Source organism: Vombatus ursinus, unplaced genomic scaffold (genome assembly GCF_900497805.2).
Source record: "Vombatus ursinus unplaced genomic scaffold, bare-nosed wombat genome assembly UNPS02009205.1, whole genome shotgun sequence".
In the NCBI taxonomy this organism is placed as follows: Eukaryota; Metazoa; Chordata; class Mammalia; order Diprotodontia; family Vombatidae; genus Vombatus; species Vombatus ursinus.
In genome coordinates, this window is record NW_020948983.1 from 44,983,266 (window position 1) to 44,989,164 (window position 5,899).

Sequence of the window (5,899 nt, forward strand, 5' to 3'; positions counted from 1 at the left end):
CTAACATTCAACATGACTGTTCTTCAGTGGATCAGATCTCAAGATCAGGTCTAAGATCTGTACTTATCACAAATACAGGTACCTCTTTAAGGACACACCTGCCTTTTCTTAGTTAAAATATGAGAATGAGTCTGTGCTTGTATCTGTGTCCTGACACATACCATTCATACTGTCAGTGAAGGTACAATGAACAGTGATTCTAGCTGTGTAGAAGAGTAAAGTTCATACTTCAAATCCTCATGCTTTCTCCTATCAATTGTTCAAAGCACTGAGCCCCATTGGGATTAAGAACTACTTGGGCCTCCTTTCCTTAGTTATTGCCCCCATTATTCATCTACACTTCACCTACTATTTGGCTTGATGAATGCTTCCCTATCGTCATTCTTCATTCCCTCAGGACTAAACTGTCCTTAGCTTCCAAGGTAATAATTAGCTAGACTGATAACCTCAAGGAAATAATCTACCAAAGAGAGACCATTGGCATTTCTTAGAATCCTTCCTCTAGGAGTTAATTTTGCTTGATGCATGTTCATTATGAATGTTTTATTTTTTGTTTATTTAATTGGGGCGGGGGTGGATGCTACTGGAAAGTGAGAGGGAGAGAGAATAAATGCTTTTTAATTAATAATAAAGCTTAAAAAACTTTTTTTTTTCAGAAAGAATCCTCCCTCCAGTTCCTAGACCATACATGTGGATTTTATGGATCACATGGATTAAATGAGATATTGTAATGCTCTTAGCACAATGTCTACCTGGAAGATAATAATTGTACAGAATTTAGCACAGTCTGTCACATAGTGAGCAATATATAAATGTATATTACACATTTATTATGCATATATATATAAAATATATTCCCTTCCTTTTCCTTTCCTGCCTTTCCTTTTCCTACCCTTCCTTTCTCATGGTTTAAGAAGCACATTGATAAATTGGAGTTCCTCCAGAGGAGGATAATTGGGATAGCGTATAGAGCCTTGAGTCCGTATCATATGAAAATGTTGAAGGAATTGGGCATGTTTTGACTGGGAAAAAGAACACTCAGGGTCAGAGGAAGGATAATATCTGTTTTGAAGAATTTGAAAAGCTTTCATGTGGAAGAGAGACTGGATTTGTTCTGTTTGGATCCAGAGGGAAGGACTAGAATAATGAGTGGAAGTTGAAGAGAAGTAAATTTGTTTGATATCAGTAAAAACTTCCTAACAATTAGATCTGTTTAAAAATAGAATAAGCTGCCATGAAAGGTAGTAGGTTCTTCTTCCTTGGAGGTCTTTTTTTTTAATTTATTTTTATTTATTTTTTTATATGAGGCAATTGGGGTTAAGTGACTTGCCCAGAGTCACACAGCTATTGAGTGTTATGTGTCTGAGGCCAGATCTGAACTCAGGTCCTCCTGATTCTAGGGCCCGTGCTCTGTCCACTGCACCACCTAGCTGCCTTCTTGGAGGTCTTTAAACAGAAGCTGGATGACAGTTTGTTAAGTATGTTATGTTAGGGATTCCTTTTGTGTATGGATTGGTCTGGATGGCTGCTGAAGTTCTTTCCAATTTTCAAATTCTGTGATTCTGTGTTTCTTGTGTAGATGGTTACAATGATTTCTTTTGAGTTATTATGGATCTCATTAGGGAAGCTCTGTAATGTTCTGAGTCTTGATAAAATCAGCACAATATCACGTATAAACAGGAGTTTCTGGAGAACCTCATCATCTAGAAAATCCCTCTTCAATTTGAACTGTGCAGTGGACATCTTAAAAGCAAAAATCCTTTTGTGAGTATATGTTTCCTTGTTTTGTGCTTCACTAGGTATTAATGAGCAGTGGGTCATTAAATAAAATGATCTATGTTATTACATCTTTCAAGGGATCCTGTAGGATTTTATCGCATGCATGAATGACACCTTATTGAAAAAAATACTTCAAGATAGCATTTGATATACCAAATTAAATGCTTTTTTTATAGTCAACAAACAATCTTGTATTCTTTGTACATATCACCCATTTGTGTAACTGTAGAGGTGATCTGTTGAAGAATATTTTTTGCAAAATTCTCTTGGTTTTCTTCTCAAATTTTATCAAGTATGCCATCAATGAGTGTGCAGATTACTCATAAATGTTGTGGAAATGGGATGTTAGGCATGTAGCTTGTTATGAACATTTTCCCAGTTACCTTTTTCAGGAATAATAAGCAAGGTATATTAGATGTAGTAGTTCCATTGCAGTCTATATAAATCAAGCAGTTATTAAGCACCTACTGTGTTTGAGATATTGTGAAAAGCACTGGGGATATAAAGACAGATTTGAAATAGTCCCTGCCTTCCAGATTCGTACAATCTAGCAATGGGAGGTAGATATATAGATAGATAGGTAGATAGATAGATAGATAGATAGATAGATAGATAGATAGATAATTTGGGGTGGAGGGGAGCCAGCTAAAGTAATCAGGAAAGACTTCATGTTAAAAAATAGCACTTGAATTGACCCCTGAAAGAAGCTAGGTATTCCAAGCAGCAACGGTGAAAAGAACATGCATTCTGGACAGTACAAAAGCAGGAAGACAGGAGGAGTGTAGTGTATGAGGAACAGTAAGTAGATCAGTTTGGCTGGACCTTAGTATGTGTAAAAGGAAGTAATATATAATAAAATTGGAAGGGTAGACTGCAGTCAAGATATGAAGGATTATAATGCCAAACAAAGAAATTTATATTACATATTTAAGGTAACAAAGAACCAGTTGGAGATTGTTAAGCATGAGGGTGACATAGACTAAATACTTGAGGAAAATCATTTTGACAGCTGTGTGGAGGATATATTGGAATGAGGAAACTTGAATCAGGGACAAAAATTAGGAGACTATTGCAATAGTCTAGGTAAGAGGTGATTAGAATGAAAATCTGAATTAGCGTAGTGACCAAGTGAGAAGAGAAAATGGGGATAGATGAAGAGATGCTATGGAGGTAGAAATGAAAAGGTTTGGCAACTGACCGTACATGTGGGGGTGAATGAGAGTGAGGAGTCAAGGATGTGACTGACGAGTGAACCCAGGTGAATGGAAGGATGGTAGCATCACCTACAGAAATAATGAAGTTTTAAAGAGGGGTAGGTTTGGGGGCAAAGATCATGCTTTTAACATGTTGACTTTGAAATGCTTACTGGAGATTCAGTTTAAAATGTCCAGTAGGCAGTCAGTGATACAATTGGAACTTAGCAGAGTAACTATGGGTGCACAGATCTGAGTGTTGTTAACAGAAAGATTACACTTAAATCCATGTGAGTTGATGAGGTCACTAAGCCAAAATACATAGAAGAGGGCCCAAGAGAGAGCCTTGGAGTATACTCATAGTTTGGGGCTACCTATGGATGATAATCCAGCAAAAGAAGAATCTAAATAAGAGTAGTCAGATGGGCAGGAGGAAAACCAAGAGAGAAAGATGTCATGAATATGTGGATTGAGAAATGGTTACCAGATATGGCAATTAAGTGTTAATAGCTGTGGAGAGAACAGTTTTTTATCCAGTGATAGGGTTGGAATCCTGATTGCAAAGGGCTGAGAAGAGATCAAGAGAGGAAATAGCAATGAATCTAGATAGCTTTTTCTAGAAGTTTCTCTGACAAAGGGAAGAGAGATATAGGATAACTATATAGGTTAAGGGGATGATAAGGTTTAGAAGATTTTTTTAAGTAAAAAATATGGGAGATTCTAGATGTGTTCATAGGCAGTAAGGAAAAAACAAGACTTTAGGGAAACACTGAAGATAAGCAAGGAAGGGGATGATTGTGGGGACAATTTGCTAGGGAATACTGGAGAAAATGGGATCATGAGTATACATAAATAGATACTTATCTTGGTGAGAAGGACCACCTCTTTATCAGAGACTATAGTGAGGAGAGAATCAGGGATATGAGATGTAAAGAAGTGGGGCTCGAAATGGATGGCCTGTTTTCTCAGGGCTTGGTGAAAGAGGCTTGAGGAGAGTGGAAGAGATAATCAGTTAGGGTGGAAAAGTAGCTATGTGGTACAGTGGGTAGAATGCTGGACTTGGAGTCAGGAAGACCTAAGTTCAAACCCAGACTCAAACACTGATTAACTGTGTGATCCTAGGTAAGTCACTGTTGGCTTCTGTTTCCTCATCTGTAAAGTGGGGATAGTAATAGTACTTGCCTCCCAGAGTTGTGAGGATTGAATGAGATGATTTTTAAGGTGTTATATAAATGTTAGCCATTATTATTATAATAAAAGCATTGCCTTGCTGCAGTGAGAACAGTTGAGATTAGATAACATAAAGCATCTGTGTATCACTGACATAACTTTTCCTTTTTTTTGTCAGTTAATTCTCCTGTTTTTAGTTTAATTTTTAAAAGGCCTCAAGATAATTTCATTTAATTGGGGTTCTTGCTGAGCTTTCTAACTTGTATTTCTCTTCACTGATTGTCACTGTTTAATGAAGCAATACTATTCATAGTCTTCTACCATCCTCCTCCACAAGATTTTTGTATGTTTTTCTTAATTTTTAAAAGTTCACCAATCCTAACAAAACTTAGAAAATGGAACTAAAGAGAAAACAAAAGCCCACAGAGATTTAAAAACCCAGAGCTAAGAAGAGACATGACACCATACTGCCCATGGCACACGGGGGACAGAGTGACAAATGCACGGTAGGCAGAGAAGGGTAGGAGAGAGTAAAGTTGAGAGGGAGAGCGAGAGAGTAGTGAGGTTGGGGGGAGGGCAGGTGTTATATTAATTGCTGGACAATGACAGTATTGAGCAGGTTGCCCTCATTCAAGGTCTAGTTCTTGTAGGCTAGGTCTTTATTTGGAAAGGCCATAAGGACAAAGCTCATGGGTGCCACCACTGCCTGAGCATTAACAATAAAAAGCTGCATATCATGGATTCTATGACAGTGGTTAAATTTTTGGTGCAGTCTTCTACTATCAGCAAGCCAAATTTGGATATTGGTCATGGGCTTTATCTCATCAATTGTGACAAATGAACTGGCTTTGGCTTCATTTGCTGCCTGCTAGGCTGGAGAGTTTGTGTTCATCAGCAGGATAGACTCATGTCTGATTTTTACCAATGAAAGCTCTTCTGTGCTTTACAAAGTCCTCTTCTTGGCACTCCTCCGTGTCCAAGTTGGCCTGTCCTCCACATGATAACCTTTTTAGCTCTATAGGTATTTCCCCTCTACAGATATATTAGAAACTGGGCATGTGATGGGTGTTGGTAGCTTCTCAGTTCACTGCTGCTAAGGTGGTAAGCCTTAGCCACCACCTGAAAAAAGCTGCTCTGGAACCTACTCTTTGAGAGTTTCAATTACTTTATGCACATCTTAGCTTGACTATTGTTGTGTTTCTCCTGCTACATAGGCAGACTCCTTTTTCTGAGTCTTCCCTGAGATGGCACCTGCTCCTTGCAAAGGTTTTTGGCTTGTGAGTATCATCAGGGTTCTTGGCCATTTGACCTACAGCTTCTGCTGCACATTCTTTGGCATCCTTGAAGAGGCATTACAACAATTCATGGGGCTTCTCAGCAGGGAGCTGATAATTTGATGTCTACTTCTCTCTGAGCCTCCAGCAGAAAATCTGAACATAAGAAAGGTCTCTTTGACATTCTTCATCTTCATTATCTTGAAGATGAACAAAGTTTCTGAACAATGTCTCCCACATTGCCACTGGAAACTGTGCTTCTGGATACCGAACTGTGTGCTGGCTGGGAAAATGATAAGATCTTTATCACTTCTATACACAAAAAAAGGCTGTCCAGGGTAATCTGCTCATCCCATCCAACTGATTTGAGGAAGAAGCAGGCCCTGATCTCCTGGGGTCTTGGGAACTACCGTAAATTCTCTAAGCACCTCCTGCCACTTCAACTTCCACAAGATTTTATAAGCACTTTTATATTCTATATTA

At 38.4% G+C, this 5,899-nt stretch overlaps 1 pseudogene; it reads right to left on the reverse strand.

The window, feature by feature from the left end:
* Positions 1 to 4,725: 4,725 nt before the first annotated feature.
* On the reverse strand, positions 4,726 to 5,613 carry LOC114035676 (annotated as a pseudogene).
* Between the last annotated feature and the right edge of the window lie 286 nt (positions 5,614 to 5,899).